The sequence below is a fragment of the Oncorhynchus mykiss genome, chromosome 5, assembly GCF_013265735.2.
Source record: "Oncorhynchus mykiss isolate Arlee chromosome 5, USDA_OmykA_1.1, whole genome shotgun sequence".
NCBI classification, from domain to species: Eukaryota; Metazoa; Chordata; class Actinopteri; order Salmoniformes; family Salmonidae; genus Oncorhynchus; species Oncorhynchus mykiss.
Genome location: NC_048569.1, coordinates 5,046,683 through 5,069,182, shown reverse-complemented (window position 1 = coordinate 5,069,182; position 22,500 = coordinate 5,046,683). Strand labels below are relative to the sequence as shown.

At 46.1% G+C, this 22,500-nt stretch overlaps 1 protein-coding gene across 10 annotated transcripts in view; it reads right to left on the bottom strand.

The window, feature by feature from the left end:
- tcf4 (transcription factor 4) overlaps positions 1–22,500 on the bottom strand; it is a 430,881-nt gene that overhangs the window by 270,157 nt on the left and 138,224 nt on the right. The gene's annotated exons all lie outside the window — the stretch shown is intronic.

Here is a 22,500-nt window from a genome sequence, read left to right as displayed (position 1 = left end):
ATTCCCCTGTTCACTGTTGTTTTAATAATAATTCCCGTGCTCAGTGTTGTTTTAAGACTAATTCCCCTGCTCAGTGTTGTTTTAATAATAATTCCCCTGTTCAGTGTTGTTTTAATAATAATATCCCTGCTCAGTGTTGTTTTAATAATAATTTCCCTGTTCACTGTTGTTTTAATAATAATTCCCCAGCTCAGTGTTGTTTTAATAATAATTCCCCTGCTCAGTGTTGTTTTAATAATAATTCCCCTGCTCAGTGTTGTTTTAAGACTAATTCCCCTGCTCAGTGTTGTTTTAAGACTAATTCCCCTGCTCAGTGTTTTTTTAATAATAATTCCCCTGCTCACTGTTGTTTTAATAATAATTCCCCTGCTCACTGTTGTTTTAATAATTCCCCTGATCAGTCTTTTCACCATAGAAATGGATTTACTAGCACAGGAATCCCAATTCAAGTCAATGTTCTATGATGGGTGGACCAGTGGCAAGGAACTGAAGCAGGAAGACGGCTATTTCCATGGTTTTCACCCTCACTGCTGATGGGGCCCCGGTCATAGAAATAGAAACCCTAGAATGGAGATACTCATTCTAGGAATGGTATGTATGCGAGCTTCACAGTGCCTCATAGAAGTTGAATAAGACTGGCTGGCACATCACCAATAATGAGGAGAAGGTCCATGTATAATAAATAGAGTTTCCATTACTCCTCTCATCCCTCTCTTCCTCCTATCCTTCTCATCTCCATCCCACCATCATTCCATTGACAAGCTGCCAGGCGTTACACTTGGCATGGGTCTAGATTAATCTCGCATTTCAGTATGTGGGAATATGTGAGTGTGGGAACAGAGTAGTGATTCGTCATCTGATGACATTGAAAGCAATGTCGCCGGAAAGGGGAGGAGTTCCTAGGAGTTTCAAGACTACAAATCTGTGAGCAGAAGATGACTAGATATAATAATAATATAATGGGTCCTAGCATCGAGCCTTGGAGGACACCACATGTTACAGTTATAGGAAATATAGAGGCATGAAGGTATAAAAAAAAAATGAAATCTGAACTAAAATGATGAGATTTAAAATGTGTGAATTAAATAAATGCATACAATATAAATTTATTAAATTACAATGTTGAATGTTATCATGCTGAATGTGTTACTAGGATGCCTGTGCATACAGAATGCCCCATGTTAAAGCTACCTTTACAAAACAGCTTGTCCAACCAAAACCTACCTTACAAAACAGCTTGTCCAACCAAAACCTACCTTACAAAACAGCTTGTCCAACCAAAACCTACCTTACAAAATAGCTTGTCCAACCAAAACCTTTCCCTGAGTTTCATATACAAACACTGTATTTTTCTCTCTGAGAATCTTAATGGATACCCCCCCTACCTCCCCCTGTCTTCACCCGCCTCCCCCTCCTCCCTTGTCTCCTATAATTACTGCACGCTAGCTGAGGAGAGGAAAAGAATGAGGATGAAGTGATGGGGAGGAGGGAGGGATGGAGAGACGCGGTGGCTTTGTGTGGAGGAGAGCAGGTGATTCATCAGGAACAGCTGGAGACAGCAGCAGAGGCTGCAGCTGCTGAGGAGAGGAGGAGAAGAGCAGACAGACTGCAGGAACCCAGCCGTCAAACCTGCGACCAGTCAGTCAGTCAGTCTGCGTCAACTGGCCCTCAGCTCTCCTGGGCCTCCTCACCTGCATGCCATCACTGTACACCAACCCTGTTCCTGAGAGATACACTCCTGTAGGTTTTAAGTCCAACCCTGTTCCTGGAGAGCTACCCTCCTGTAGGTTTTAACTCCAACCCTGTTCCTGGAGAGTTACCCTCCTGTAGGTTTACACTACAACCCTGTTCCTGAGAGATACACTCCTGTAGGTTTTAACTCCAACCCTGTTCTTGGAGAGAAACCCTCCTGTAGGTTTTTAACTCCAACCCTGTTCCTGGAGAGCTACCCTCCTGTAGGTTTTAACTCCAACCCTGTTCCTGGAGAGAAATCCTCCTGTAGGTTTTAACTCCAACCCTGTTCCTGGAGAGCAACCCTCCTGTAGGTTTTCACTCCAACCCTGTTCCTGGAGAGATACCCTCCTGTAGGTTAGAACACCTGATTCTAATAATTAGCTGGTTGATAAACTGATCCAGGTTAGTTACAACTGGGGTTGGAGTTAAAACCTACAGGAGGTTAGCTCTCCAGGAACAGGGTTGGAGAGCCCTGTTGTAGAGTATGCCAATCCTATGAGGTTAATCTCATTCACTACCTAGACCAGGTGGTCGTAGGCTGTGGGTGGTGATGTGGCAGGAGGGGGGATGTATGAGGCTGGAGATGGCATCTCCTCCCTCTCTCTCCCCGTGGCTCCCCTGGCATATTTGCCCATCTATATGGGACAAAGGGGAGTAGAGGGGGCTGGAGAGTGGCAGAGACGGGTAGAGGTTGGGTAGACAGGGGATGGAGGGTTCTCTCTCCCCCTTCTCTGTGGCTGCCCTGGAAGAAGGTAGAGGAGGGTAGAGGCTAGTAGAAGGTAAAGAAGGGTAAAGACTGGTAGAAGGTAGATGAGGGTAGAGGGTAGAGGAGGGTAGAGGGTAGAGGAGGGTAGAGGTTAGAGGGTAGAGGAGGGTAGAGGCTGGTAGAGGGTAGAGGAGGGTATAGGCTGGTAGAGGGTAGAGAGGAGGGTAGAGGCTGGTAGAGGGTAAAGGAGGGTAGAGGCTGGTAGAGGGTAGGGGAGGGTAGAGGTTAGAAGGTAGAGGAGGGTAGAGGCAGGTAGAGGGTAGAGGAGGGTATAGGCTGGTAGAGGGTAGAGAGGAGGGTAGAGGCTGGTAGAGGGTATAGGCTGGTAGAAGGTAAAGGAGGGTAGAAGCTGGTAGAGGGTAGAGGAGGGTAGAGGGTAGAGGAGGGTAGAGGAGGGTAAAAGCTAGTAGAAGGTAAAGGAGGGTAGAGTCTGGTAGAGGAGGGTAGAGGTTGGTAGAGGGTAGAGGAGGGTAGAGGTTGGAAGAGGGTAGAGGAGGGTAGAGGTTGGTAGAAGGTAAAGGAGGGTAGAAGCTGGTAGAGGGTAGAGGAGGGTAGAGGCTGGTAGAAGGTAAAGGAGGGTAGAGGCTGGTAGAGGGTAGAGCAGGGTAGAGGAGGGTAGAGGCTGGTAGAGGGTAGAGAGGAGGGTAGATGCTGGTAGAGGGTAGAGGAGGGTAGAGGTTAGAGGGTAGAGGAGGGTAGAGGCTGGTAGAAGGTAAAGGAGGGTAGAGGCTGGTAGAGGGTAGAGCAGGGTAGAGGAGGGTAGAGGCTGGTAGAGGGTAGAGAGGAGGGTAGAGGCTGGTAGAGGGTAGAGGAGGGTAGAGGTTAGAGGGTAGAGGAGGGTAGAGGCTGGTAGAGGGTAGAGGAGGGTAGAGAATGGTAGAGGGTAAAGGAGGGTAGAGGCTGGTAGAGGGTAGAGACTGGTAGAGGGTAAAGGAGGGTAGAGGCTGGTAGAGGGTAGAGGAGGGTAGAGGCTGGTAGAGGGCAGATGAGGGTAGAGGCTGGTAGAGGGTAGAGAGGAGGGTAGAGGCTGGTAGAGGGTAGAGGAGGGTAGAGGTTAGAGGGTAGAGGAGGGTAGAGGCTGGTAGAGGGTAGAGGCTGATAGAAGGTAAAGGAGGGTAGAGGCTGGTAGAGGGTAGAGGAGGGTAGAGAATGGTAGAGGGTAGAGGAGGTTAGAGACTGGTAGAGGGTAGAGGCTGGTAGAGGGTAGAGGAGGGTAGAGGCTGGTAGAGGGTAGAGAATGGTAGAGGGTAGAGGAGGGTAGAGGCTGGTAGAGGGTAGAGGAGGGTAGAGGCTGGTAGAGGGTAGAGAATGGTAGAGGGTAGAGGAGGGTAGAGGGTAGAGGAGGGTAGAGGCTGGTAGAAGGTAAAGGAGGGTAGAGGCTGGTAGAGGCTGGTAGAAAGTAGAGGAAGGTAGAGGCTGGTAGAGGGTAGAGAATGGTAGAGGGTAGAGGAGGGTAGAGGGTAGAGGAGGGTAGAGCCTGGTAGAAGGTAAAGGAGGGTAGAGGCTGGTAGAGGCTGGTAGAAAGTAGAGGAAGGTAGAGGCTGGTAGAGGGTAGAGGTTGTTAGAGTGTAGAGGAGGGTAGAGGGTAGAGGAGGGTAGAGGAGGGTAGAGGGTAGAGGCTGGTAGAAGGTAGAGGAGGGTAGAGGAGGGTAGAGGGTAGAGGAGGGTAGAAGGTAGAGGAGGGTATAGGAGGGTAGAGGAGGGTAGAGGGTAGAGGAGGGTAGAGGCTTGTAGAGGGTAGAGGAGGGTAGAGGGTAGAGGATGTTAGAGGGTAGAGGAGGGTAGAGGAGGGTAGAAGGTAGAGGAGGGTAGAGGAGGTTAGAGGGTAGAGGAGGGTAGAGGAGGGTAGAGGGTAAAGGGTAGAGGGTAGAGGAGGGTAGAGGAGGGTATAGGAGGGTAGAGGGTAGAGGAGGGTAGAGGGTAGAGGAGGGTAGAGAGTAGAGGAGGGTACAGGGTAGAGGAGGGTAGAGGGTAGAGGAGGGTAGAGGGTAGAGGAGGGTAGAGGGTAGATGAGGGTAGAGGAGGGTAGAGGAGGGTAGAGGGTAGATGAGGGTAGAGGGTAGAAGATGGTAGAGGGTAGAGGGTAGTGGAGGGTAGAGGGTAGAGGAGGGTAGAGGAGGGTAGAAGTAGGCATCCCCTCCCCCTCTCTGTAGCTGCCCTGATGGAGGGTAGAAGCTTAGATACTGGTAGAGGGAGATGGAGGGGGAATAGAACGATGGTAGAGAGGGGCATAGATTGAGGATAGAAGCCCCCCCCCCCCTCCCGCACCGTGGCGGCCCTGGCACAACTCTTGGCCAGGTGGAGGCGAGTACTCAGCCTCATTCTCACCCAGCCTGGTTCAGAGGCTTGGCAGACACCATTGATTAGGCTAATCACAGCGAGGGAGAGAGGGAGAGAGGAGGGGGAGAGAATGGGGGGATGGGGAAAGGTGGAGAAGGGGGAGGGAGAGAGGAAGGGGGAGAGGGGGAGAAACATAGAGTCTCTCTCTCTCATCCTCATCAGCTTCTGTGTTCTTTCTTTCTCCTCTTTTCAAACGTTCGTCTCTGTCTGTCGTCATGGTTTCGATGACGACCAGAAAACAACATACTGAGTGTTCTGGGTATTTTTCTGTCCCTCTCTACTTTTGCTTAGAGATGTAAAAATATGACATTTCCATTTTGAAATTGAGCTTGACAGAGATGTGTTTTCTCTCCTCTATGTTCTTCAACCAGGAAGAGCAAAGGAAGGCAACCTAGGAGTTTGTGGCTACGGTACAGTTTCAAGAGTTGTGCAGTTAAACAAAGAGGGCTTTGAAAAGCGATAGCACACAAAGTACATTTCCCACATCCACAGTGTAAAATTGGGGATATAGACTAGAGTAAATGGAGAATTTACATATGACAGCTATGTCTCTCTGATCTCTGTCTCTCCTTCTAAGATGGCAGTATAAAACACTGCAGATAATTGGCTGGGGATGGACAGGTGCTAGGTGGCCTAAATGAGGTGAATCAGACCAACTGTAAAGGGGTGAGGTGGGGTAGAGATGAGAGAGGAGAGACCTACTGTAAAGGGGTGAGGTGGGGTAGAGATGAGAGAGGAGAGACCAACTGTAGGTGGTGAGGTGGTGAGGTGGGGTAGAGATGAGAGAGGAGAGACCAACTGTAAAGGGGTGAGGTGGGGTAGAGATGAGAGAGGAGAGACCAACTGTAGGTGGTGAGGTGGTGAGGTGGGGTAGAGATGAGAGAGGAGAGACCTACTGTAAAGGGGTGAGGTGGGGTAGAGATGAGAGAGGAGAGACCAACTGTAGGGGGTGTGGTGGGGTAGAGATGAGAGAGGAGAGACCAACTGTAGGTGGTGAGGGGGTGAGGTGGGGTAGTGATGAGAGAGGAGAGACCTACTGTAAAGGGGTGAGGGGGTGAGGTGGGGTAGAGATGAGAGAGGAGAGACCTACTGTAAAGGGGTGAGGGGCTGAGGTGGGGTAGAGATGAGAGAGGAGAGACCAACTGTAAAGGGGTGAAGGGGTGACGTGGGGTAGAGATGAGAGAGGGGAGACCAACTGTAAAGGGGTGAAGGGGTGAGGTGGGGTAGAGATGAGAGAGGGGAGACCTTGTCCCCTACAATAAAAATTACAAATAAATTGTAAGTGTAAGAGTTAGTTTTACACTCTTTTTTAGGAAAATTGTGATTGAGGTCGAAGTGAGGCCAGAGTCATTCATGTCAAAACATAACAAATGTGTTCTTGCAGCTGTGAGTTGTGAATTGCTCTTTATCAGGGCCAGTGACTACAGTACTGCCTCTGTCACTAAAGCAAACAGCAAAGAAATAGAATTACTAGAGCGGGAATTCCCATTGAAATGCATATTCATTCTACTTCTATGAGGTAAAGTTTGGGCCAGTGACTACTGAAAAGTTCTGGTGTCGTTCATGTCAGCGTCTAGCAGCGAATCAACCGTGCCTCACTGACTCTACGACATCACCGCTCTGATCGCTCCGGTCCTCAGCGATCCTTCATCCTGTATACAGCCTGCAGCGCAAAACCCCAAAAACGCAGAGAAGGAGAAGACGAGACGGCGACCGACCAACTGACTCGCCGAGCCGAGCGCTGAAAGCTAAAATCATCTCCCAGGACAATCCATTACAGCTGACAAGTTAAATGTTCCATGCTAGACCATATGGCATCAGAGCAGCGCCCCACAATGGAAGAGAGAGGCTCGGGAAATGCATCACAATTAAGGTGTTTGGCTACAGTTCGGATTCCTGCATGGCTCTCCATCTCTCCCCCTCTATCTCCCTCTATCTCTCCATCTCTCCCTCTATCTCTCCCTCTATCTCTCCATCTCTCCCTCTATCTCTCCCTCTCTCCCTCTATCTCTCCCTCTATCCCTCCCTCTCTCCATCGCTCCCTCTATCTCTCCATCTCCCCCTCTATTTATCCCTCTATCTCTCCCTCTATTTCTCCCTCTGTCTCTCCCTCTATCTCTCCCTCTCTCCCTCTCTCTCCCTCTCTCTCCCTCTGTCTCTCTCCCTCTCTCTCCCTCTCTCCCTCTCTCTCCCTCTCTCTCCCTCCCTCTCCCTCCCTCTCCCTGTCTCCCTCTCTCTCCCTCTCTCTCCCTCTCTCTCACTCTCTCCCTCTCTCTCCCTCTCTCCCTCTCTCCCTCTCTCCCTAACACCACAGTACTTAGTCCATTGTCATAAATTCAGGATGTCTCTTTTTTTTTCTAAACCTCATGTGGAGGTTTAGAAACGAGTCCTGATTCTGCCTGACAATGACGATGAAATGCATGTAAAGCCCACACCACTCTGCTAACCACACAACACACTATCCCCACACCACTCTGCTAACCACACAACACACTATCCCCACACCACTCTGCTAACCACACAACACACTATCCCCACACCACTCTGCTAACCACACAACACACTATCCCCACACCACTCTGCTAACCACACAACACACTATCCCCACACCACTCTGCTAACCACACAACACACTATCCCCACACCACTCTGCTAACCACACAACACACTATCCCCACAGCACTCTGCTAACCACACAACACACTATCCCCACACCACTCTGCTAACCACACAACACACTATCCCCACACCACTCTGCTAACCACACAACACACTATCCCCACACCACTCTGCTAACCACACAACACACTATCCCCACACCACTCTGCTAACCACACAACACACTATCCCCACAGCACTCTGCTAACCACACAACACACTATCCCCACACCACTCTGCTAACCACACAACACACTATCCCCACACCACTCTGCTAACCACACAACACACTATCCCCACACCACTCTGCTAACCACACAACACACTATCCCCACACCACTCTGCTAACCACACAACACACTATCCCCACAGCACTCTGCTAACCACACAACACACTATCCCCACACCACTCTGCTAACCACACAACACACTATCCCCACACCACTCTGCTAACCACACAACACACTATCCCCACACCACTCTGCTAACCACACAACACACACTAGGGTTGAGCTGTATCCAGAGTTTCATACCGTCCTTCTCTCATCCGAGGACATACGGTATTACCGGTTTAGTACACAAGGGGGGGGGGGGTGAAAAGCCCATTGGGAGTCTATTACCGGAATGCTAGCAAAATTAGCACAAGTAATAGCGAATTTCCATGGAGGGTTCTAGCTAAATATACTAACGAGCGAAAACGGAAAAAATAAACGAATTGCAAAGACAGGCAAACCAGCGTATAAAGTTCCACATCTATAAGAATGTATTTTTTGGTGAGTTTGGACCTTTACAAGCAAATGTGAATGAGAGACATTGTTCAAATGAACAGCGTTTTGATGCATGCTTGACTGAAGGAAGAACAGTTAGTGGCTCTGGAGCAGCATGTCTACCCGCTGTGTCTCTGTGGAGTCTGGAGTCACTAGGGCAACGAGCCTGATGGGGAGAGGAGCGGACGGACCCGAGAACGGAGAGGAGTAAAAAGGCAAGGAAATCAAGATAGAGGTGGCAGCTGTACAGATAACTCGTCAAAAGCACTTAGACTTCTCAAACAAGGCAGAAAGCTAACACTATATGATGGCCCGTCTCCTTATTCATTCAGACACACTGTTCTCCAGGTACTTTTCTCTGTGTAGTCAGCCTACTTTTCTCCCCGGGAGTTTTATCTGTGTAGTCAGCCTACTTTTCTCCCCGGGAGTTTTATCTGTGTAGTCAGCCTACTTTTCTCCCCGGGAGTTTTATCTGTGTAGTCAGCCTACTTTTCTCCCCGGGAGTTTTATCTGTGTAGTCAGCCTACTTTTCTCCCCGGGAGTTTTATCTGTGTAGTCAGCCTACTTTTCTCCCCGGGAGTTTTATCTGCGTAGCCAGCCTACTTTTCTCCCCGGGAGTTTTATCTGTGTAGCCAGCCTACTTTTCTCCCCAGGAGTTTTATCTGTGTAGCCAGCCTACTTTTCTCCCCGGGAGTTTTATCTGTGTAGCCAGCCTACTTTTCTCCCCGGGAGTTTTATCTGTGTAGTCAGCCTACTTTTCTCCCCGGGAGTTTTATCTGTGTAGCCAGCCTACTTTTCTCCCCGGGAGTTTTATCTGTGTAGCCAGCCTACTTTTCTCCCCGGGAGTTTTATCTGTGTAGCCAGCCTACTTTTCTCCCCAGGAGTTTTATCTGTGTAGCCAGCCTACTTTTCAACGATAAAAGGCCAGATTACCTTTAAGCAAAAACATTAGGAAATGTAACTGGCTACATTCTTTCCATGATAGGCCTAAACCGTTAGAAATATTATGGCCATGCATCGTTTTTTGCTTTTTCATTTGGAAAGCTCATTTACATATGTGGCTGCTAGCCAAATAGAGTTGTATTTCTTTTGTTTTTCTGATGAAAATGAAGCTATTTGCTGTTACCTTACTGTAGCTGTTCCAAGTTGTCAAATGAGTCATTGTTGTTAATGTAAGTCATGAAGGCACACTTTTAAATATTATCAAATCACTTAAAAAATAATAATAATAATAATAATAATAATAATAAAAATAATAATAATAATAATAAAAATAATAATAATAAAAATAATAATAATGAATAATAATAATAATAATAATAAATATTAATAATACCAATAATAATAATAATAATAATAATAATAATAATAATAATAATAAAAATAATAATAATAATAATAATAATAATACAATTAATAATAATAATAATAATAATAATAATAATAATAATAAAAATAATATAAATAATAATAATAATAATAATAATAATATAAATAATAATAATAATAATAATAATAACGCACGACAGGTGCACGACAGGTGAAGGGTTTGATCACACGTTGATACCATGTGACTTAAGTGCCTTGATCAAGGGCACAAAGGCAGGAGGGAGTAGGCCAACATGGGATCAGACACAGCAGACTTCCAGTGTCAATAATGATTACTTGTTTTATTTTTCATATATATATATATATATATATAGGCTATAATAATAATAGTCATGAAAATGTTGAACATGTGTATGAACCCTTAACAGTGAATAATCAGAGGTCTCTATAGCACAACGTTATTTGTAAATTCCTGTGAACATAGTCTACCGGACAGACTGCACTTCTTTCATCGCAAGTCAAGCACTGGTGAGGAGTGTGTCGGGAGGGGTGTGTGTGTGTGTGTGTGTGTGTGGGGGGGAGTTGATGAGAGCACTGAGAGCACAACAAAGACAAAATCAGCTATGGTCGTTGAAAAGTGAATGCTATCTACTTGGATTGAATGCTATCTACTAATTGGCTTGGTACCATTGCACTGCGAGGCGAACTCAAACACTTATCGTCGCGTTCTCGATTCAAACTACGAGATCGGAGGGGGGGGGGGGGGGCAAAGGGGGACACTTAGAAAGACAAAAAGGGGAAGACCAGCGATAGCGGACTTCTTGTAACATTGAAGGGGTAGGGCAAGAAAAGAGAGAAAACGGACAGAGGGGAAGGACTCGGTAAAAGGATTTTGTGAGCGTGTTCTCAGAAAAGGACTAATGTTATTAGGTAATAACACAGCTCACAACCGACGAGCCAAACCCTTCCCTGTCCCTCCACAGTTCCAGACTACCCCATCCCTCTGTGCCTAAACCATGCATGTTCCCCTACTGCTCCACACTGTGGTCTTCTGTGGCTCGGTTGGTAGAGCATGGCACGTGCCAGGATTGTGGGATCGAATCCCCCTGGGGCCATGTTTATGTAAAATGTATGCATGGATAAATGTACGTCACTTTTGGATAAAAGTGTCAGCTAAATGGCATATACTACTGTACAAACAGCCTTATTGGATAAGGCTAATAAACGCCCTGTTAAACACTGCTAACTCCCCAGAGCTGCCCTGTAAAACACTGCTAACTCCCCAGAGCTGCCCTGTAAAACACTGCTAACTCCCCAGAGCTGCCCTGTAAAACACTGCTAACTCCCCAGAGCTGCTCTGTAAAACACTGCTAACTCCCTGTAAAACACTGCTAACTCCCTGTAAAACACTGCTAACTCCCCAGAGCTGCCCTGTAAAACACTGCTAACTCCCCAGAGCTGCCCTGTAAAACACTGCTAACTCCCTGTAAAACACTGCTAACTCCGTGTAAAACACTGCTGACTCCCTGTTAAACACTGCTAACTCCCCAGAGCTGCCCTGTAAAACACTGCTAACTCCCTGTAAAACACTGCTAACTCCGTGTAAAACACTGCTGACTCCCTGTTAAACACTGCTAACTCCCCAGAGCTGCCCTGTAAAACACTGCTAACTCCCTGTAAAACACTGCTAACTCTGTGTAAAACACTGCTGACTCCCTGTTAAACACTGCTAACTCCCCAGAGCTGCCCTGTAAAACACTGCTAACTCCCTGTAAAACACTGCTAACTCCCTGTAAAACACTGCTAACTCCCTGTAAAACACTGCTAACTCCCCAGAGTTGCCCTGTAAAACACTGCTAACTCCCCAGACCTGCCCTGTAAAACACTGCTAACTCCCCAGAGCTGCCCTGTAAAACACTGCTAACTCCCTGTAAAACACTGCTATCTCCATGTAAAACACTGCTGACTCCCTGTGAAACACTGCTGACTCCCTGTGAAACACTTCTAACTCCCTGTAAAACACTTCTAACTCCCTGTAAAACACTGCTAACTCCCCAGAGCTGCCCTGTAAAACACTGCTAACTCCCTGTAAAACACTGCTATCTCCCTGTAAAACACTGCTATCTCCATGTAAACCACTGCTATCTCTCTGTTAGACACTGCTAACTCCCCAGAGCTGCCCTGTAAAACACTGCTATCTCCCAGTAAAACACTGCTATCTCCCTGTAAAACATTGCACTCCCTGTAAAACACTGCTAACTCCCTGTAAAACACTGCTAACTCCCAAGAGCTGCCCTGTTAAACACTGCTAACTCCCTGTTAGACACTGCTAACTCCCTGTGAAACACTGCTAACTCCCTGTAAAACACTGCTAACTCCCTGTAAAACAATTCTAACTCCCTGTTAAACACTGCTAACTCCCTGTAAAACACTGCTAACTCCCTGTAAAACACTTCTAACTCCCTGTAAAACACTGCTAACTCCCTGTAAAACACTGCTAACTCCCTGTAAAACACTGCTGACTCCCTGTAAAACACTGCTAACTCCCTGTAAAACACTGCTAACTCCCTGTAAAACACTGCTGACTCCCTGTAAAAACACTGCTAACTCCCTGTAAAACACTGCTAACTCCCCAGAGCTGCCCTGTAAAACACTGCTAACTCCCTGTAAAACACTGCTATCTCCCTGTAAAACACTGCTAACTCCCTGTAAAACACTGCTATCTCCATGTAAACCACTGCTATCTCTCTGTTAGACACTGTTATCTCCCTGTAAAACACTGCTGACTCCCTGTTAAACACTGCTAACTCCCCAGAGCTGCCCTGTAAAACACTGCTATCTCCCAGTAAAACACTGCTATCTCCCTGTAAAACACTGCTAACTCCCTGTAAAACACTGCTAACTCCCTGTAAAACACTGCTAACTCCCCAGAGCTGCCCTATTAAACACTGCTAACTCCCTGTTAGACACTGCTAACTCCCTGTGAAACACTGCTAACTCCATGTAAAACACTGCTAACTCCCTGTAAAACACTTCTAACTCCCTGTTAAACACTTCTAACTCCCTGTAAAACACTGCTAACTCCCTGTAAAACACTGCTGACTCCCTGTAAAAACACTGCTAACTCCCTGTAAAACACTGCTAACTCCCCAGAGCTGCCCTGTAAAACACTGCTAACTCCCTGTAAAACACTGCTATCTCCCTGTAAAACACTGCAACTCCCTGTAAAACACTGCTATCTCCATGTAAACCACTGCTATCTCTCTGTTAGACACTGTTATCTCCCTGTAAAACACTGCTGACTCCCTGTAAAACACTGCTAACTCCCTGTAAAACACTGCTAACTCCCTGTAAAACACTGCTGACTCCCTGTAAAAACACTGCTAACTCCCTGTAAAACACTCCTAACTCCCCAGAGCTGCCCTGTTAAACACTGCTAACTCCCTGTTAGACACTGCTAACTCCCTGTAAAACACTTATAACTCCCTGTAAAACACTGCTAACTCCCTGTGAAACACTGCTAACTCCCTGTAAAACACTGCTAACTCCCTGTAAAACACTTCTAACTCCCTGTTAAACACTGCTAACTCCATGTAAAACACTGCTAACTCCCTGTGAAACACTGCTAACTCCCTGTGAAACACTGCTAACTCCCTGTAAAACACTTCTAACTCCCTGTAAAACACTGCTATCTCCCTGTAAAACACTGCTAACTCCCTGTAAAACACTGCTAACTCCCTGTGAAACACTGCTAACTCCCTGTGAAACACCTGTTGTTTTACCAAGCATTTCCCTGTTAGTCTATACCTGTTGTTTACCAAGCATTTCCCTGTTAGTCTACACCTGTTGTTTACCAATCATTTCCCTGTTAGTCCACACCTGTTGTTTCCCAAGCATTTCACTGTTATTCCACACCTGTTGTTTACCAAGCATTTCCCTGTTAGTCTACACCTGTTGTTTATCAAGCATTTCCCTGTTATTCCACACCTGTTGTTTACCAAGCATTTCCCTGTTAGTCTACACCTGTTGTTTATCAAGCATTTCCCTGTTAGTCCACACCTGTTGTTTATCAAGCATGTGATAAATACATTTTGATTTGAGTGATTTGGGGTTGGTAAGGGGCTATCAGTAAATTGCACAATGTATACTGAACAAAAAGTGTTGGTCCAATGTTTCATGGGCTGAAATAAAAAGATCCCAGAAATGTTCCATACGCACAAAAAGTTTATTTCTCTCAAATTTTGTGCACACATTTGTTTACATTCCTGTTAGTGAGCATTTCTCCTTTGCCAAGATAATCCCATCCACCTGACAGATGTGGCATATCAAGAACTGATTAAACAGCATGATCATTACACAGGTGCACCTTGTGCTGGGGACAATAAAAGGGCACTCTAAAATGTGCAGTTTTGTCACACAACACAATGCCAAAGATGTCTCAAGTATTGAGGGAGCGTACAATTGGCATGCTTACTGCAGGAATGTCCACTAGAGCTGTTGCCAGAGAATTTAATGTTAATTTCTCTACCATAAGCCGACCCACCGACATTTTAGAGAATTTGTCAGACCGTGTATGGCGTCATGTGGGTGGAGCGGTTTGCTGATGTCAAGGTTGTGAACGGAGTGCCCCATTGGGGGGGGGTTATGGTATGGGCAGGTCCTAAGCTACGGACAATGAACACAAAAGGCAATTTATTGGCGGCAATTTTAATGCACAAAACTACCGTGACGAGATCCTGAGGCCTATCGGCCATTTTTTTTTAAGGTATCTGTAACCAACAGATGCATATTTTTTTTATTTTTTTATTTTACCTTTATTTAACGAGGCAAGTCAGTGTAGAACTAATTCTTATTTTCAATGACGGCCTAGGAACAGTGGGTTAACTGCCTTGTTCAGGGGCAGAACGACAGATTTGTACCTTGTCAGCTCGGGGGTTTGAACTTGCAACCTTCCGGTTACTAGTCCAACACTCTAACCACTAGGGTACCCTGCCGCCTCTACACTCCAACCACTAGGCTACCTGCCACCTCAAGACTCTAACCACTAGGCTACCTGCCACCACCCCTGCCACCTCTACACTCTAACCACTAGGCTACCTGCCACCTCTACACTCTAACCACTAGGCTACCTGCCACCTCTACACTCTAACCACTAGGCTACCTGCCACCTCACACTCTAACCACTAGGCTACCTGCCACCTCACACTCTAACCACTAGGCTACCTACTTCCTCTACACTTCCTCTACACTACTTCCTCTACACTCTAACCACTACCTCCTCTACACTCTAACCACTAGGCTACCCTGCCGCCTCTACACTCTAACCACTAGGCTACCCTGCCGCCCCGTATCTGTATTCCCAGTCATGTGAAATCCATAGATTAGGGCCTCATGAATTTATTTCAATTGACTGATTTCCTGATATGAACTGTAAATCAACAAAATTGTTGGATGTTGCTTTTATATTTTTGTTCAGTTTACATGGGAAAATATTGAAAACGGTCAATAGCTCCAAATTTCAAATGACTTAAAAACCTAAAACCAACTATACATGTTTTAAATTCATCTAGAAATATTGAAAGCATTTAATGTGACAAAAAAAAAAATATATTGTCCCATTTGACATTGTAATGTAATATATTGACGGTCCCTAACTATCCCAGAGAGAGGCTATCTAAAGTCAAGCCAACTTTGCCACGGTCACACACCAGCCGGCTGAAGCTAATTGGTGAAAGAAGTTGGCTTCTAATAGCTAGCCTAGGAGACTTCAAAACACAGGACCTGGTTAGGCTGTTTGATGTATATCCCCCTCCATGTATATCCCCCATGTATATCCCCCTCCATGTATATCCCCCATGTATTTCCCCCTCCATGTATATCCCCCATGTATATCCTCCATGTATACCACCTTCATGTATAGCCCCCCCCATGTATATCCCCATCCATGTATATCCACCATGTATATCCTCCATGTATACCCCCTCCATGTATATCCTCCATGTATATCACCCTCCATGTATATCCCCCATGTATATCTCCCTCCATTTATATCTCCCTCCATGTATATCCCCCATGTATCCCCCTCCATGTATATCCCCCATGTATATCCCCCTCCATGTATATCCCCCATGTATATCCCCCTCCATGTATATCCCATTCTATGTATATCCCCCTCCATGTATATCCGCCATGTATCCCCCTCCATGTATATCCCCCTCCATGTATATCCCCCATGTATATCCCCCTCCATGTATATCCCCAATGTATATCCCCCATGTCTATCCCCCTCCATGTATATCCCCAATGTATATCCCCCATGTATCCCCCTCCATGTATATCAACCTCCATGTATATCCCCCATGTATATCCCCCTCTATGTATATCCCCCATGTATATCCCCCTCCATGTATATCAACCATGTATATCCCCCTCCATGTATATCCCCAATGTATATCCCCCATGTATCCCCCTCCATGTATATCCCCCTCCATGTATATCCCCCATGTATATCCCCCATGTATATCCCCCTCCATGTATATCCCCTATGTATATCCCCCTCCATGTATATCCCCCATGTATATCCCCCTCCATGTATATCCTCCATATATAACCCCCTCCATGTATATCCCCCTCCATGTATATCACCCTCCATGTATATCCCCCATGTATATCCCCCATGTATATCCTCCCCCATGTATATCCCCCTCCATCTATATCCCCCATGTATATCCCCCATGTATATCCCCTCCATGTATATCCCCCATGTATATCCCCCTCCATGTATATCCCCCATGTATATCCCCCTCCATCTATATCCCCAATGTATATCCCCCATGTATATCCCCCTCCATGTATATCCCCCATGTATATCCCCCTCAATGTATATCCTCCATGTATATCCCCCATGTATATCCTCCATGTATATCACCCTCCATGTATATCCCCCATGTATATCCCCCATGTATATCCCCCTCCATGTATATCCTCCATGTATATCCCCCATGTATATCCTCCATGTATATCCCCCTCCATGTATATCCCCCATGTATATCCACCTCCATGTATATTTTGCTAAACGCTCGCTGAGGGAAAACAAGAGCTGACACAGCAGGGTCTGTATTCAAAGAAGCAAGGTCACATATTTTAGTGAACCATTTCCCACACCTCAGCCCCAGACACACACACACACACACACACACACACACACACACACACACACACACACACACACACACACACACACACCCCTAGGAACTAATGGCTGTTAGGAACTAACAACCCATTAACAGCTGTAGTAATATAAAGAATGTAACACAAACCCGACACACAATTTCCTGTGTTTAGAGCTTGGCTGACGTACAAAGGCAGTACACAATACATACCCTCAGACTCTTTTGTTCCCCAAAAGCCGTTTGCCCTGTCTGCAAATAGGTCAAAATGGAGAAAAGGTTTCAAGTTTTATTAGTCGTATGTACAGGATACACATAGTACACACATAGTACACACATAGTATTCACATAGTATACACATAGTACACACATAGTATACACATAGTATACACATAGTATACACATAGTACACAAATAGTACACACACATAGTATACACATAGTACACACATAGTATACACATAGTATACACATAGTATACACATAGTATACACATAGTATACACATAGTATACACATAGTACACACATAGTATACACATAGTACACACATAGTACACACATAGTACACACATAGTATACACATAGTACACACCGTCCAACCAAATGCTTCCTTGCAGGTTCCTTCTGGACATTGCAACAACAATAATAAATAATACAATATAATAATGTAAACATAAAGTAAACAGCTGAAAAAAACATTCTTTATTGTCCAGGTGATGAACGGTGCCAGGTGTCCTCCAGACGTGACGCTTGGCATTCAGGCCAAAGAGTTCAATCTTGGTTTCATCAGACCAGAGAATCTTGTTTCTCATGGTCTGAGAGTCCTTTAGGTGCCTTTTGGCAAACTCCAAGCTGGCTGTCATGTGCCTTTTACTGAGGAGTGGCTTCCGTCTGGCCACTCAACCATAAAGGCCTGATTGGTGGAGTGCTGCCGAGATGTTTGTCATTCTGGAAGGTTCTCTCATCTCCACAGAGGAACTCTAGAGCTCTTGTTCTTGGTCACCTCCCTGACCAAGGCCCTTCTCCCCCGATTGCTCAGTTTGGCTGGGCGGCCAGCTCTAGGAAGAGTACTGGTTCTTGGGGACCTTCAGTGCTGCAGAAATGTTTTGCTACCCTTCCCCAGATCTGTGCCTCGACACAATCCTGTCTCGGAGCTCTACGGACAATTCCTTCAACCTCATGGCTTGGTTTTGGTTCTGACGTGCACTGTCAACTGTGGGACCTTTTATATAGACAGGTGTGTGTGTCTGTCCAAATCATGTCCAATCAATTGAATATACCACAGGTGGACTCTAATCAAGTTGTAGAAACAAGGATGATCAATGGAAACAGGATGCACCTGAGCGGTCCTTCTGATGTCCGTCTGTGATTGAAGCCTTGCTCCGAGTTCATAAAGTGTATTTTCCAGTGATTGGACATTAGCCATCACTAGTGTTAGGTTCTTATTTTTTTAGAGTAAAATAATTCACGGACAATAGAGAACCAAGTTGAATTCTTCCCAAAGGGTCGACGCAGCTGTATTCAGACCAAAAGCACCTCACACGAGCACTGATACCTTCCTCTTATAACCCTTGACCTCTTTTTCAGACCCTCAACCTCAAGCACAGACATGAATAAGTAACATTTCATATTCTCAGAACTTAACTTAAAGAAGTAGCTCGTCTTTTCCTCTCTGAGTTTTTTTCCATTTCCTTCCTTTTCGTTCGCCACGCCGGCGTTGCCTTCGGTCGTCTCGGCCAGGAGCAACAGGTAACAAGGGAGTGAATGATCGTGGAGGTCGGAGAGATAAGTATCTTCTGATTCATGATCCAGCGATGTTTGTTTAGTCGTAGGAAATTATGATTCTGATCAAATAAAGTAACAATTAACTCGGAGAGACGCTCACCCTCGTCGCCATCATTAGGTGAGAGGGGAAATATATTTTTATTAAACTTAAACACACCCTGTGGCGCCCTGCTGATTTAAGCCCTATTTTAGACACTGAAGAGACCTCTCCTCATGGGGGGTTCATATGGCCGACAGTGGGGGGGAGAGAGATACCCACAACCCCCCGCCGTCTCTCCTCAAGTGTGTGTGTGTGTGTGTGTGTGTGTGTGTGCGTGCGTGCGTGCATGTAGGTGTGCATGTGTGTGTGTGTGTGTGTGTAGCTGTGTGTGTAGCTGTGTACGTGTGCGTGTGTCTGTGTCTGTGAGAGAGAGAGAGAAAGAGAAAGAGAGAGAGAGAAAGAGAGAGACAGAGGGAGAGAGAGAGAAAGAGAGAGAGAGAAAGAGAGAGAGAGAAAGAGAAAGAGAAAGAGAAAGAGAAAGAGAAAGAGAGAGAGAGAGGAAGAGAGAGAGAAAGAGAGACAGAGAGAGAGAGAGAGAGAGAGAGAGAGAGAGAGAGAGAGAGACAGAGAGAGAGAGAGAGACAGAGAGAGAGAGAGACAGAGAGAGAGAGAGAGACAGAGAGACAGAGAGACAGAGAGAGAGAGAGAGAGAGAGAGACAGAGAGAGAGAGAAAGAGAGAGAGAGAGAGAGAGACAGAGAGAGAGAGAGAGAGAGAGAGAGAGAGAGGAAGAGAGAGAGACAGAGAGACAGAGAGAAAGAGAGAGAGAGAGAGAGAAGGAGAGAGACAGAAAAAGTGTCAGCCAGAGTCTCTGTCCTCCCACTGCTGGTCTGCTCAGGTTAATTCTCCTGGACACATCAGTCAGGGCCTCCCGGGGAGCAAAATGTCTATCAAACAGCTTTCAGTCGGTAGGAAAAGCCGGATTTCATAAAATGTTTTCTTAGAAATATGTCAGTAATATTTATTACAATAAAACAAAGAAATATCAAGCAAATGTATCCAACTATCTATCCTGTGCATATGACGCAGTGGTAATCCCAGAGGGTTAAGGAAATTAAACTATGTTCAGTGATAATCCCAGAGGGTTAAGGAAATTACACTATGTTCAGTGGTAATCCCAGAGGTTTAAGGAAATTACACTATGCTCAGTGGTAATCCCAGAGGTTTAAGGAAATTACACTATGTTCAGTGGTAATCCCAGATGTTTAAGGAAATTACACTATGTTCAGTGGTAATCCCAGAGGGTTAAGGAAATTACACTATGTTCAGTGGTAATCCCAGAGGTTTAAGGAAATGAAACTATGTAGTTCATTGGTGATGTGGACACCAAGGATCTTGAAACTCTCGACCCGCTCCACTACAGCCCCGTCGATGTTAATGGGGGCCTGTTCAGCCCTCCCTTTCCTGTAGTCCATGGTCAGAGCCTTTGTCTTGCTCACATTGAGGGTGAGGTTGTTGTCCTGGCATCACACGGCCAGGTCTCTGACCTCCTCCCTATAGGCCGTCTTATTGTTGTCGGTGATCATGCCTACCACTGTTGTGTCGTCAGCGAATTTAATGATGGTGTTGGAGTCGTGTTTGGCCACACAGTCGTGGGTGAACAGGGAATACAGGAGGGAACTAAGTGCACACCCTTGAGGGGCCCCAGTGTTAAGGATCAACATATTGAAGGAAATTCAGGATCCAGTTGCAGAGGGAGGTGTTCAGTACCAGGGTCCTTAGCTTCGTGATGAGCTTCGTGGGCACTATGGTGTTGAACGCTGAGCTGTAGTCAATGAACAGCATTTTCATGTTGGTATTTCTTTTGTCCAGGTGGGAAAGGGCAGTGTGGAGTGCAATTGAGATTGTGTCATTTGTGGATTTGTTGGGTTGGTATGCGAATTGGAGTGGGTCTAGTGTTTCCGGGAGGATGCTGTTGATGTGAGCCATGACCAGCCTTTCAAAGCACTTCAAGGCTACCGACATGAGTGCCACGGGGCGGTAGTCATTTAGGCAGGTTACCATCACGTCCTTGGGCACAGGGACTATGGTTGTCTGCTTGAATCATGTAGGTATTACAGTCTCGGTCAGGGAGAGGTTGAAAATGTCAGTGGACTATTGTGGTCTGCTTGAAACATGTAGGTATTACAGACTCGGTCAGGAAGAGGTTGAAAATGTCAGTGTAGAGACTTGACAGTTGGTCCGCACTTTGAGTACACGTCCTGGTAATCCATCTGGCCCCTTGGCTTTGTGAATGTTGACCTGTTTAAAGGTTTTGTTCACATCGGCTACCGAGAGCGTTATCACACAGTCATCCAGAACAGCTGGTGCTCTCGTGAATGCTTCAGTGTTGCTTGCCTCGAAGCGAGCATAAAAGGCATTTAGCTCGTCTGGTAGGCTCACGTCACTGGGCAGCTCATGTCTGGGTTTCCCTTTGTTGTCCATAATAGTTTTCAAGCCTTGCCACATCCGACGAGCGTCAGAGCCGGTGTAGTAGGATTCAATCTTAATCCTGTATTGATGCTTTGCATGTTTGATGGTTCTTCTGGGGGCATAGCGGGATTTCTTATAGGCGTCCGGATTCGTTTCCCGCTCCTTTGAAAGCGGCAGCTCTGGCCTTTAGCTCGATGCGGATTTTGCCTGTAACCCATGGCTTCTGGTTGGGATATGTACGTACAGTCACTGTGGGGATGATGTCATCGATGCACTTATTCATTAAGACGATGACTGAGGTGGTGTATTCCTCCATGCCAATGGATGAATCCCGGAACATATTCCATTCTGTGCTAGCAAAACAGTCCTGTAGTGTAGCATCCGCGCCATCTGACCACTTCTGTATTGAGCGAGTCACTGGTACTTCCTACATTAGTTTTTGCTTGTAAGCAGGGATCAGGAGGATATAATTGTGGTCAGATTTGCCAAATGGAGGGCGGGGGAGAGCTTGTATGCATCTCTGTGTGTGGAGTAAAGGTGGTCTAGAGTCCCCCCCCCCCCCCTGGTTGCACGTGGCATGCTGGTAAAAATTTGGTAAAACTGAAAGTTTGCCTGCATTAAAGTCCCTGGCCACTAGGAGTCCCACTTCTGGGTGAGCATTTTCTTCTTTGCTTATGGCCTTGTAGAGTTGGTTGAGCGGTCTTAGTGCCAGTATCGCTTTGTGGTGGTAAATAGACGGCTACGAATTATACAGATGAGAACTCTCTTGGTAGATAGTGTGGTCTACAGCTTATCATTAGGTACTCTACCTCAGGCAAGCAATATCTCGAGATTTCTTTAATATTAGACATCGAGCACCAGCTGTTATTGACAAAAAAACACACTCCCCCACCCCTCATCTTAACAGAGGTAGCGTCTCTGTTCTGCAAGTGCATGGAAAATCCCGCCAGCTCTATATTGTCCGTTTCTTCGTTCAGCCAAATCTCGGTGAAACATAAGACGCTACAGTTGTTAACGTCCCGTTGGTAGGATAACCTTAATAGCAGGTCATCGATGTTATTTTCTAACGATTGCACATTAGCAAGGAGAATGGAAGGAATTGGGAGTTTACTCGCTTGCCTCCAGATTCTCAGAAGGATCCCCGATCTGTGTCCCCTTCTCTGACGTATTTTCTTCAAGCAAATGACGGGGATTTGAACCTGTTCCCGGGAGAGCAGTATATCCTTCTCGTCGGACTCATGACAGGAAAACGCTTCTTCCAGTCCGCTGTCGCAGTTCTGATGTCCAGAAGTTATTTTCGGTCATAAGAGACGGTAGCAACAACATTATGCACACAAAATGCAAAAAAAAAATATAATTGCACAATTGGTTGGGAGACTGTAATGTAATGTCAGCCATGTTCTTTGGAGCCATCTTTATCACAGAGGGTAAAGGAAATTAAACTATATTCGGTGCCCAACAGAACTGGTAGCCTTACACACCAGTTGTCACTCATAAAACA